Source organism: Peromyscus maniculatus, chromosome 22, assembly GCF_049852395.1.
Source record: "Peromyscus maniculatus bairdii isolate BWxNUB_F1_BW_parent chromosome 22, HU_Pman_BW_mat_3.1, whole genome shotgun sequence".
Taxonomy (NCBI): Eukaryota; Metazoa; Chordata; class Mammalia; order Rodentia; family Cricetidae; genus Peromyscus; species Peromyscus maniculatus.
Genome location: NC_134873.1, coordinates 22,934,975 through 22,947,327, shown reverse-complemented (window position 1 = coordinate 22,947,327; position 12,353 = coordinate 22,934,975).

Sequence of the window (12,353 nt, the reverse complement as noted above, 5' to 3'; positions counted from 1 at the left end):
GATTTCTCTTTTTCTCAGCTTTGAAGATTATATTCCCAATTTGTCTCACTTGGTAGTCAAAACAATCCATGAGCCAGGCATGGAAATCAAAGAACTATTACTCTTAATCAAGAAGCAGCTGAAGTTCAGAGACCTTAAGTGTTTTGATCATTCAGTGACCCCACTGAGTGTCTTTGATCAAGGAAGTGAGAAAACACTGTACAAGTGTCACGGGGATACAGGGGTATTCATGAGTACTCAGCTAGGAAAATGAGGGGACTGTAGACAGAACGTGTGTAAGAAGAGGCAGGCCTTAAAGTACCACCAGTCCTCACTCACCCACAAGAGATGAGTACTGTGGACATGAGTCATTAGATATTTACTGGACTTGACTCTGGTGTTGGAGTCTTCCCTAGTAGAAATGGATTGCTGTTCAGTGTAATATTTGTCGTCTTCTGCTCAAATTATTTTGGGAGGTAGTTTGTTATCTTCCCTTTAATGTAGGGAAATTAATTTTTATAAGTAAGATGATGGATGGGGGCCAGCATAAGGTATAAAGGTTGAGATGAACATGGGAAAGCTGTGTGAAAGATAAACTCTATCTTCACAAGATGGGAAGAGATGCTTCTTGCCATGGTCATCCCATGTGGTACCTTCCAGAAATACTGCTGGGGCAGTACTGAATGTGTTCCTCTTTCTATTCTCCATGGGCTGGGGAGAGGTAGAAGTATGTGTACCTTTAATCAAAGATCTTATAGTCCCTCTTCCCATTTGCCTTGGGGTTCTGGTAAAGATTCCTATGCTTAGATTAGTTTTTATGTGGAATGTGTTTCAGAACACTGTTCTGTGATCTAAGCGAATGTCATGGCCCCAGAATTATAACTTGGGAACTCTGCATCAAGGCTGATCAGTGATACATTATCAGTAGCAAAGAGCACATACTGCTGTCATTCCCATAGCAGGGTCAAAACTTCACAGGGGCCAGAAGTCAAGTTCTAGTTTAGATAAATCTTCACCATCAGGAGTCTGATGTGTGTGCTGCTTCACATTATGTGTTAACTTGGTTGGAATGGGCTTCTTCAAGGAAGACAGAGAGGGAGAGAGAGGAGAGGAGTGAAGGAATTTAAATTTGATTGAGTATCCTGTTTTATTTGGCACTAAAAAAAATACACATGCACAGTCTCTCTCTGTCTCTGTCTCTGTCTCTGTCTCTGTCTCTCTCTCTCTCTCTCACACACACACACACACACACACACACACACACACACACACACACACACGTGCGCACAGAATGCTGTTGTAGTTATTCGGTTACTTGGGAACCCTGACTAATATAAACGTGTTTTTGTTTCATTATCTCATTGTTATATAACAAACAATTCTAAGATTTAGTGCTTACAGGCATTTGTTTTGCTCACAAACTTGCAAGTTGTTTAAAATTCCCTGAGAATGGCTCGCTTCTGCTTGATGTAATACAGCGTAAATGTTCCACTGTGTGGGTGGGGTAAAAACCACCATTTAAGCTGGCTTTCTCTTACATGATACAGCTGTCTTTGCACATTGAATGCCTTCCCACTTCCTCCGGGTCCATATGGTGACGTCCTGGTCACTAGCTTGTGGCACCTCTGAAACTGTGAGCCAAAGCCAGTCTTTCCTCTTTTTCTCTTATATCCTGTATTTTGTTATAGCAGTTGAAAGCTATTTTACACAGTTGGCCAGTGGATGTGGCCAGGGCTGCTGGTGAGAAACTGAGCCCCTGTTTCCCAACACATACTCCTTTTCGCAGGTTGCTTGGATGTGCCACTCCATGGTGACTACATTCTAAGAGCTAATGGCTCAAGAACAAGAATCAGGCAGCTGTATCTCCCTGTCTGCTCTTGCCTTAGAACTCACACAGCATGATTTTGCCTCAAACACAAGTCCACCTGGATTTCAGGAGGGAAGAACTCTTCAGTTTCCAGATGAAATGCCCAGTGTTCAGGGGGATGTGGATTTCAGATAAGTAATAAATGGGCTCTTAGGGATTAAGACATCGTGGGCAAATTTTGGATTGTGCTGAAGGGTTAAAACATTATGTGCGATATTTGGATCATACTATACTAACAAGTTTAGTGGGGTGGGGCTTCTTGCATTTTATTTGCTAGATCTGAATGAATCTCCCTTTACCAATGGGAGAAAAATCAAAATCATAGTATAGCAAGAGTACGTGGACCAAGAGCACTGTGCCTATATTTGGAAACAACTCTTCTATGGTTTCTGATTCACCCCATGTGTAAAATATGTTCAGGGTCAGGAATAGCAATTCTCATTCCTCTAGGCTTTGATTTGAAGTTTAGAATCTCATCCTCTAAATTAGGTCCAAGGGTAGGTGAAGGTCTTGATGTACTGCTCCATCAGTGCAACTCCCTTTTTCTTTGAAGACCCATGGAGAGTAGAGACACGTTTTGTGTCCCCTATACAGTTGACCTATGACAGTGAGGGAGGTGGGTAGAAGACAGCAGCCATGGACTTTTACATTCCTAAGTAGGAAGAATTGCAGTGTGATTTATCTAGGACAATTCTGAAGATCTGCTGGGTGAATGTTGCAGGTTCGTGGCTAGTGACTCAGTCCCGTTGCCCAGGGATGGATCCTCAGGGCTCTTGTCTGTGTCTAGGTTCTTATTTCTTCCCATCACCGCACCTTTCTTCCATAAAAATGGCCTGTATTGGAGCTGATTAGTAGTTTGACAATTTGAAGGTCTCTTTTCTTTTTGTTCCATTTCTTGTTTCCCATCTAAAAATACCGTGGGCATTTGTGTATCAATTTGTAATCCTCCCTGTTAATACAGAAGAGGCACTCACACATCTCGCAGTAAGACTGTCTCCGCCTTGCGTTAGGAGACTTCACCCAGACTGTGCCCTTAAGATTCTTAGCTGCTCCATCCCTTCACCATTGTTTCTTGACTTTGTCTTCAAGCTTGCAGAATGCTGTACAAAGCTTAACCTCTATCCCCTTACCCCAGATTTTCCTTTTACGTGTGTTTCCTGGGGCTGCTGTACCAAATCATCACAACCCTGGGTGACTTAAATCAACAGATTATTTAACAATTCTGGAGATGAGTCAAGGCATCTATTAAACTTTACCTCCCTTTTTATAATGGACTCTAATTCTTTTACCTCTGTTTGTATGTAAACATGTTGTATGTTAGAGATGCACATGTACATGTGGCTTGTCCACTTTTGTGCTTGTTCCTGGAGGCTGAAGGACTACATTGGGTGTCCTCTGTCACTCTCCACCTTATTCCTTTGAGGCAGTGTCTCTCCCTGAACCCAGAGCTTGCAATGTTTGGATAAACAACAAGTAGGAAGCCCCGTGATTGTTCTGTCTCTGCTTCTTACAGCACTGGGTTTACAGGTGCTCACGATGCCATTCCTAACTTGTATAAAGGGATCCCAGATCAGGTCCTCAAGGTTGTGAAGCCAGCATTCTTAGCCACAGAGCCATCTCACCAGACACATCTTTTAGAGGCTATGGAGGAGACCTTATAAAAGCTTTCCTTAGCCTCCCACATCACATCATCTCAGTTTACAGACTTGCTACTCCAGTCTCTGTCTCTTTCATCGTGTGGCTGCCCTCTTGTATAATAGCAGTGTGATCGTCAACTTCTCAAGGGACCCCCCCACAATGGTTTATTATCCTACCATGTACATTCCAGTTTGGGTGATAGAGCCAACAGTGTCCCTAGAGCACTTTCGTAATTCCAGGTTAGGGGTAGCTCTCACATTTTGTCACCTAGTCTCTGTGACCTTAATACACAACATTTCTACAGCCTTTCCACACGTTGGATTGCATTGACGTTTTGGAGATAATGGATCCTCTAACTTTTAAAATCAATACTCTCCTCACTTTAATGTTTGTCTCTTTCTAATTAATTTGAGGTCGACAGTTTCAGCGAGAAGACGAGATAAGTGATGTGCCTCTCTTCAGCTGGTTCAAACTCAGTGCCCATGTATGTGTGGCAGGTACTCTACCAACTGAGCTCTGTCTCCAGCTCCTCAGGATGGTCTTCTACCTGTTCTAGAATCAGCCTTAGTTTTTCATAATGGAGACAACTGCAGGAGATCAAGGTGTCTGTACAGAAGTCTGTTCATGCTGCAAGGGTATTTTTGGTTTTTGGTCCTTGCAGTAAACGGAGCTAGGAAATATGCGCCCATATGTACACATATAAAATGCACAAAAGAGCTGGGCAGTGGTGGCGCATACCTTTGATTCCAGCACTTGGGAGGCAGAGGCAGGTGGATCTCTGTGAGTTCGAGGACAGCCTGGGCTACAGAGCAAGATCCAGGACAGGCACCAAAACTACACAGAGAAACCCTGTCTCAAAAAACAAAACAAAACAAATAAAATGCATAAAAGTAAACTTGCTTATAAATTTATATATATAGATATTTTAAGTATTTTATTGAACACAACCCATGCCCCAGAACACCCATCCATCACTGCCCCAGTTGCAGGCCAGCAGGTAAGACTCCTGCAGGCAGGCTTCCCCACCAACTCTCCCTATCCGACCCTGCAATCTACAAGACCCATTCCTTAGCCTAAACTCACCCATCCTCTGGTGACCTCAGCGGCTTCCTAAGACACACAATCTTCCATCTCTGATTGGAACATATTTATTAAGTTTAAACTCATACTTTAATGGCATCAAGTTTTTTCTGCACCCCCCCCATTTAGTATTTGACATTTTCTTACTTCATAATAAGAACACTATTTCCCAACAGCAAAGGCATTTAATTTGTTTGCTTAACTTGATTATATATTTAGGATAACTCCAATGTTGTTTCATTTAAACCACTACCAAAAGCAACTGTGTTGCAAAGAGTTAAGGACTTTGTTCTTTCTTGGGTGAGAAAGATAGCATTTTTGTGCATGGTGGAATTTACGAATAGCTAAAAACAAAACTCGGACTTTTTGTTTTGAAAAATGAAAACAACCCTACATTTTGTTACAGTATGTGTGTTCTGGCTAGGCCTGATCTGGTGCTGTTGTTGTTGTTGGCATCCGGAGATTTGAAACTAACACCATAGACATCGGAGTAAGTCTATACATCAGTGCAAACATTTTACACAGCTCTTTCCAAGACAAACAGTGTTCTCTCAGCTGATTTTGAATCTTAAATTCTCCCAGATCACTCTAAGTTCTGCTATATTACAGATTCGGTTTTAAAAACTTTAGGTGAGCATTTGTTTAAAAGAGATCTTACTGGGAGCATGGGATAAGGGGGACTCCTAAGAGGGGAGGGCAGGGCAGTAAATAAAGAAGGGAGGAAGGTAGAACATCAGTAGGTGTGGCTGATAAGTCACAAGGAATCATACCATCAACTATTTATCTAAAATACCCTATAATATGTGTAATTATATGTGTAAGTATACATATAAAATAAAATTTTCTCATGTGCACTGACAATACTCCCTCCAAGAGCCAAGTTCCACTAGCAAAAACCCCAACACCAAGCATGAGAAGCCCTCTTTTGACTTGTCAGAGCTGTCCAAGAGACTCCCAAAACATACAGCCTATTGCTGTTGGCCTCAGTTGCCCAATAGAAGTGGATGGTAAGTCCTTGTTACTGAAGATACCGCCCACTTCATACAGATCCCAGAGACCCTTGATTTGGAACTGACCTGAATGCCTCATCCCTGAAGACTAGCTTTCAGGGAACCAGAAGGTGACATCAAGTTTCCAAATGAGGGACGCAACCATCAGTTCTACCCAGCTGTGGCACCTGTGAACCACAGCAATGACCAGCATGGCAAATAACCCTGCAGGTGCAGTTGGGGCACCCTTAGGAGGAACCAACAACTCTCAAATTGGACTTAAGACTTTAAGACGGACAAGAAGGATACATGCCTGGCACTAGAAACCTAGCCAACTATTTAGGGTGAATGAAGTCATGGATCTTGGAGGAGAACCTACAACCACCACTTCGCTAAACCAGTATGATCTCTCACTGCATTCCACACATTTGTCCATGTACCCACAGATGACTGCAGTCTTCACTCTTCATCAAGGAAACTTCTTGCAACAGATGGAGACCATCGCAGAAAACCACAGCCAATCAAAATTCTAGTTGAGGAGCTCAGTCCTAGTGGATACATCTACATCAGCTCAGGAAACATTGCAAAAGAGGGGATGGGACAGTTATAAGAGCCAGAGGGTCAGGGACTTTGCTGTGAGGTCATGTCTCCTAGTAATGTCGGAAGCTACACCCATAAAGTCTCACCGGCATGACTGCCTAAACATGAGCTGAACAAAATCAGTAACAATAGACATGCCGAAGTGGACAGATGAAAGCCTGCAAGGCTTCAATTCTACACAAAGAGCTACAGGCAGCTAAGGAATATTGAGAGTGGGAGATTTTCTCCAGGGATGAGTACACAGATTAGTTATCCAATATCAAATAGTCATCCCTGAAGACACACCGAATTAGTAACATTATACAGACAGAGCAGGTTATAGTTAGAAGTGTGTGTGTGTGTGTGTGTGTGTGTGTGTGTGTGTGTGTGTGTGTGTGTGTGTGTGTAACAACAGTTAGTGAAAAGGGGGGACGTGAATTTGAAAGAGAGCAAAAAGGGGTTCATAGGAAGGTTTAGAAGGAGGAAGGGTAAGGAGGAAATGATGTTATTATATATTATCTCAAAAAATAAGAGAGAATGCTGGCAGAGTGTGATGGCACACGCCTTTAATCCCAGCATTTATGAGGCAGTGCCAGATGACTCTCTCTGAGTTGAGTGCCAGCCTGGTCTACACAATGAGTTCCAGGACACCCTGGCTGTATACTGAGACTCTGTCTCAGAAACAAACAAACAAACAAACAAACAAACAAAAACCCAAAAAACAGAAAAAAACAACTGAGAATGTTCATGGGACTGTTTATCAGGTTAAAAAATCTCTACTGCCAAAGACACATCTTATAAATTGGTATAATTTTAAATGACTATGTATAGAAAGTTGAGAACATCACTTTGTTTTAAAAATAGGAAAAATGCAGACTAGGGAGATGGCTGAGTCCCTAAAGTGCTTACTACAGAGCACAGAGACCTGAGTTTTGTCCCGCTCACCCTCATGAACAGCTGGGCATGGTGGCATACACTTGTAATTCCAGTCTGGGGTGGGGGTGGGCTCTCTGACCAGCCAGAATAGCTTAATAGGTGAGAGTCACAGGCTCTAGTGAAACATTGAGTCTCCAAAACAGTATGGGTGCTGGCAAAAAATGGCTCATTTGGCAAAATGTATGGTACAAACATTAGGACCAGAGTTTGAATCCCAGGTGCCCCCATAAGTGACAGTGGGCATGGCATCCCACCCATAATCATAGTGTTTGGGAAGTAGGGACAGGGGATCCCAGGGCAAGCTATCTAGCAAGACTAACTGGATTAGGAAGTTCTGGGATCAGAGAGAGACCCTGCCAGAATATATAAGGTGGAGAGTTATTGAGGAAGACATCGGACTTCAACCTCTGGGTTCCACATACACTCATACGTGTGCCCACACCTGTTCACATACTTAAAAACACACAAAAAAGTATATGCATACATATCACTTTCACATAGATATGGGAAAAACAAAACACCAAAATAGACAGTTCCTGAGGTATTATGCCTGAGGCTCTCCACCTTCCTGCGTACACACTTGGGACCTCCAAACACAAACACCCACAACACACACACACACACACACACACACACACACACACACACACACACACACACACACACACAAATAAAAATAGGAGCAATGCCCCCCCATTAGCCTATAATTAAGTCTTATAAGTATGCTCTTTAATTTTCTCTTGAACCCACTTCCTGGCTCCCAGAAGCTGAGTGGGTCTTTGTAACTAGCACTCTGCAGGAGTATTTGCTTAATACATATTTGTGGGTGGAAAGACTAGTCAGTGGAAACAATGTATGAAGACATGTTGGCAAATCCCTTTGATCCGAAATAGTTTAGATGATGGTCACTTACCATAAAAATGTATAATTTGAGTAGATTTCAATATGGAGCAATGGCCATTAAGTCTTTGGTCCTCTGGTGGTAAAATTGGCATCTTTGGAGCTGGTTATAAACATTGTAGACGGTATAGACAGTGGTGCTAGGTTATTTTGAAATTACATCTAGCAACGTGAACTGTCTGAAGGTCAAGGTTATGACTCACGGTCAAAATAAACCGGGCATACTGGAATCCCGGGCTGTCTGATAGGAGACATCTATGGAAACGTTGAAACTTCCTGTCGTGAACTCTGCCTTGTGCTGGGTTTTAGATTGCATTCTTGGATGTGGCTCCTGCCTCAAAACTCACAACGTCATATGGGGCAGGCATCTCAGAGAAACACTATCTTTTAAAGGCCTGGTAAGGACTCTGAACTTAAGAGGATTAAGTCAACCTTCTAATGTTTTCTGGAATTATATTCAAATTCAAATTTCCTGGCTCGCCACTGATACTATTCCTCATTAAAACACCAGGAGAAAAATAAAACCCAAAGCACAAAAAAATAAAAAGTGAAAAAGTTAAAATTTCCTGGCAGTTACAAATGATAGAGTTAAAACTTTTAAAAATTAATGTGAAGAACCCTGGGATGGCTTTTCTTGGGAGTGGAACAAATGGGTTAAACTTTTAAGTTTGGATATGAGGAAAACATTATCATTATATAAACTCATATGGGAGCAAATACTAAATGTCAATGATTCACTCCCATATGCAGCAAGTCATAAGTCATTCTAGATTCTTCTGGAAGTTTTCTTTTGGATATTGCTTCCTTTCTGATTCCGCACAGATTCATGGTAGTGCTATCAGTAACCAATTCAAGTTCCTGTTTTCTGAGAAGCCTCTCTTCCAAGTGTCAGTCTGTGTATTAGTGGAGAGGGGAAGCCCAGGATGAAGAAAGGCATGGGTTGAACTCAGAAGGCATGATGTTTTTGGACATTGTTAATGGAAAATTGCCTAGTGCAGAGTCTGCTCCAACAGCATCATCTCTATAGGGAAGAAGTCAAGTCCAATCCCAGATCTAACATTGCTTTATGTAGCAAGCCTGAGAGGGGACAAGCAACAGAGCTTCCCAGGGCTCCAAATGACTGTCCTTTTCATGACTGTTCTTCTATCTATTCCAAGGCATGCTTGTTCTGTGCCTCTTGAAGTACAGGATGAAATCTCCTATTTTTCTTGTCTGCTAAGAAGTTAGAAAATTGATCTCTACCTCTCTTGGACCTTTACAAAATACATAAAGCACACTCGTGAAAATCCATTCAACACACCAGCAATTGCATCCATTCTTTAATAAGTACCTTTTTGTATAGTGATGACTCTTGAATCTTTTATGTTTGAGACAGGGTCTCACTTTAGTTTCAAACCTGTGCCCATTGCCTGCTTTGGCCTCTTGAGTACTGGGATTCAGGTGTGTCACCATACCTATCTTATGACACTTGAATCTTAATAAGAAAGTTGGCTCCTTTTCCAACACATGATTGGAAGATTACTTAAAGCCATAGAGTTGTTTCCATATCCCACCTGAGCTTGCTAGCATGATATTCTGTCTAAATTGACATAATAATTAAAATGTAAATTACATGGTATAATCTTGAAAACACAGATAATGTGTCAAGTTCCTCCAAGTTCTTCTACCTCAGGAGAGTTTGCATTCTTCCTGGGTCTGAGGATGAAACCAGGGCCAAGGTTGACTGTTGGATCATCTTCTTGTGAAAATCTGGTCAGACAAAAGAAATTTTATTTGTGTTGACTCAAAACCTGCAAGTGCACATTAGACATACTATTCGGGCTACTTCCTAGAAGATTCCTTTTGCTCCCAACTTGCCCTGGCTGTACTCTTCTTCTACAGGTTGCATCATCCATCCCATAGACAACCTTCTCTATCTAGTCAGTCAGCTTGCACATGTTCTCTGGAACCTGGCGATTCTGTGAGGTCCTTGAAAGAGTGAGAAGGAGGCAGCTGGTCTTAAAGCTCCCTGCTCAGGTGTCTTGTAGATTCGATCCAGTGTCTCCAAACAGCTATAGAATAATCCTCTCCAAACACAAATCTGTTCCTGCCACATGTATTCACAACTCTTCTAGAACCTGCTCTGGGGGTGTCCCACCTTTCAAATAGTTAACACTCAGGCCTTCTTCTTTCTCCATATTTTTGCTTTTTTTTTTGGTTCATGTGACTCCCTTCTGCCAATAAGAGCAAATATGCAGCCAAATAAACAAAAACACAGGTGAACAAACAAGCCAACAACCCTCGCTAACCTTCAAGACTCTATTTCCAAGCCTTTTCTTCTTGAAGGAGAAATTCTACCCTTCATCTACTTATTCTTCTCAGAATAACCACAGAACACATTATTTATGTAGAACTTACATCATAGCTTCATATTCACACACACATACACCTACATGGGCATGCACTTGTCAGATATTTTGAGCATCTTGTGATCTGAATCATGTCTTTTTTCCACATGTGTAGTATCAGCTTTTAGAAAATGATGAATTAATCAAATAAGTGAACAAATGGAACAGTCCCAGAAGAACCACTGAGTTTTTTGGCAACCCAAGAGCTATCTTTATGGAAGAGAACATTAAGTGTCCCAAGTTAAAAGGAGTTTCATTTGCCCTGACTCCCTAAGAGGAAATTAAATACAACATGTTGAAAGTAGGGTCGAGTTATTGAGGAGGCATGGGAACTGTGGCCACTGTAAAAGTTGAGTCTGCTTTAAGCTTTGTAACTGTTTAGGTGGCACCATTTTATTCCCTTAAAGGAGAAACTTTTAGTCAGCTGGATACCAGTCAGTGGATGCTGAGAAAAGAAAAGACCCTTAAGTGTCCACTCTGGTGAAGTGGTCTATCTATAAATTCACTCATTCTATTACTAAAAGAATATTGATGAGTATCTGTCCCTTACCAGGCCCATGCTAGGCTTGCAAAATAAATAGAAATAGTGTAGGCACAGTGAGTTGCCTGCCCAAAACATACTTCCCAGCATTGAACACCAATGCTTCCCAGGATCCATCTTTGTCTCTGTCTTCTGCACATTCTTGGAAGAACACACTCACTTTTGTGGCTTTGCTTGCGCTGTAAACACCAATGACTTCACTTCTATCCCAGATATTGACTTGCTCTCCAGGTATGTACATCTTATGCCATTTAGCTGTCTCCCTCTACATTCATCTCAAGCACTTCAATGCAGCATATCAAATTCTTCCTACATTATATCCCTATAATAGTAATTTTTTCCTTTCCCCATTCATGTAGTTGTTATTTATATTTGCAATCCAAGTCCAGAGACCATCAGCTATAAGGGGTATTTGCTCAGTGCTTGCCCTTGACCTTGAACTGTGGGAATATTTTGGCATACATTGTTATTTGTTTCTGTTTCTTCTCCTTCTCCTTGTTCTTCTTCTTCTTCTTGTTCTTGTTCTTCTTTTCCTCCTTCTCCTCCTTCCTCTTCCTCCTCCTCTTCTTTTTCCTCTCCTCCTCCTCTTCCTCCCCCCTGCTCCTCCTTTTTTCTCTCACCCTTCAGTGTCCAACCTGACTTCAATTTGTTAAGTTTAACTGTTTTGAAATTCTCCAGCTCTCTCTCCTGTTAGTACTCAGATTAACATTTTCTCATTTCCTCTTGTGATACCTTACTTCCCTCATTTTAGTATACTTCCGGGAGCTGGCTGGCTTCCCCCCTGAAGAATAGCCTCAGCTGGTCATTAGGTGTCCTACACAACCTGCCTAGACTTGTTTCCTTCAATGCCTTGATATGTGTGAATCCCACAATGCATCTTTTTGTAATGGGCCCCAATCTACTTCTGTTATGATATTTTGCTTGAGTTGTTTGATCTCTTTGGAGGGCCATTCTTCTGTTCTGTATTTTTGAAGTCCCCAAAGGCTCAGCATCATAGCTTAGCCTCCCTTCCTCTCACATCTCTTTGGACTATGGTAATAGTTCCCTCTCCTCTACTTTCTTTGCAGTGTGATGATGACAATCATCCAGATGAATGAACATGAGGAGGAGGCAGGCTGTGTCTACAGCTAGTCTTTCTCATTATGCACATAATTTCAAATAGGGCAATTGCTTATCATAAGCTCTATGACCTTGGCTTAGATCCTGAATCTGTGGGTAGAACACACCCTGAACTAATTACCAACAAGATAGCTTTGTTTTTTGCTCTAGTTAAAAAAGGAGAAAGTTATTCAGAATATATACATCTCTCATGTAAGTAAAAATCAAACCATTTTTTGTGCTCAGCATAGTGGTATCACTGGAGGAGCTTAAAAGGAAGGGACAAGGGAGAGCTAATTGGGCTAAGAATGTTTAAAGAATGGAACAACTGTAGCAATGATAACATCTCGAAGCAGCTC